Source organism: Podarcis cretensis (genome assembly GCF_951804945.1).
Source record: "Podarcis cretensis genome assembly, chromosome: 10".
NCBI classification, from domain to species: Eukaryota; Metazoa; Chordata; class Lepidosauria; order Squamata; family Lacertidae; genus Podarcis; species Podarcis cretensis.
The window spans coordinates 34,311,399-34,312,769 of NC_137179.1; positions in this window are offsets into that span (position 1 = coordinate 34,311,399).

A 1,371-nucleotide genomic window follows, 5' to 3' on the forward strand; every position below is an offset into this window, starting at 1 on the left:
GGAGGATCAGGATCATCGGAATGTGAAGGATGTTTGGAATGTGATCTTAACCTGACAGAGCCCTCCTGATATACTTGGCAAGCCTGAGAAAATTAAAGGACAGACCGAAGATAAATTTTTTATGGAAGTGGGGAATGGTGGCTGTCCCTAAATGATATGATCTTTGGAGAGTGTAAAACCTACACAGAAGATGTCTGTTTCCAACCCGCTTGTGAAGATTATCAGAGATTGCAAAGAAAGGAATATATGATAAAAACAACAAGAAGAAGAAAGTAATAAAGAGACTATCTGGATGGAACTGGATGGAACTGTTTAATTAAAGCAGCAATATAAGTGATGCTTGGACCCCCGTTCGGAGCTTGATGTATGGGTACCCCCAACAAAATTTAAAAATTTGGCTGTATAATTTGGAACAAATGTGATTTGGAAATAATGTGATTTGATAGGCCTGTTAATAAAAATCATTTAAAAAGAGAGAGAGAGAGAGAGAGAGAGAGAGAGAGAGAGAGAGAGAGAGAGAGAATCTGGTCCACAGCCAAGCTCAGTTGTAGAACCAACCCTTGCCTCACCTGTTGGGTAGAATCACCATTTTGCTCATTCTAAATGTGTCAGGCTAAGACCTGAGAGATTGGAGCTCTGGCATGAAGTTTACTGGGTGACCTTTGGCCAGGCACTGCTTCTGAGTCTGACCCACCTCACAGGGTTGTTGTGGAGCATAAATGAGCAGGGAGAACCACGTATGCCACCTTTAGCCCCTTGAAGAAAATGGTGACGTATAAATGCAGTAAAGTAATAAATGAAGGGACGCGGGTGGCGCTGTGGGTTAAACCACAGAGCCTAGGACTTGCTGCTCTGGTTTGCCAAAAGTGGCCTAGTCATGCTGGCCACATGACCTGGAAGCTGTATGCTGGCTCCCTGGACCAATAAAGCAAGATGAGCGCCACAACCCCAGAGTCAGTCATGACTGGACCTAATGGTCAGGGTTCCCTTTACCTGAATTAATAAATGCATCAATGTGCACTGTGCTATTATTAGCCTTTTATTATGGTGTGAAGGCACAGGAGACAATCACTTTGAAGTTGCTAAGCAGGTCTAGGTTTGGTAACTGCCTGGACATGTGACTACCTGAGAATCACAGGATTCCATGACAGGAGACAGGTGGGACAGGTGATTACCTTCAACAGGAAGGGCCACAGCACACAGAAGGTCTTGGGTTCAACCCCCAAGATTGTTTGCTGTCTAAATTATTTCTGCTGGGTACACCACCACTTTGTAAAAGTAAGGCTTATGACTGTTTAAATAAATAAAATAGGTAAGAAAAATCAAGGAATCCGTTTCCCCATCTTGTAACAGATGACACACCCAGCCACA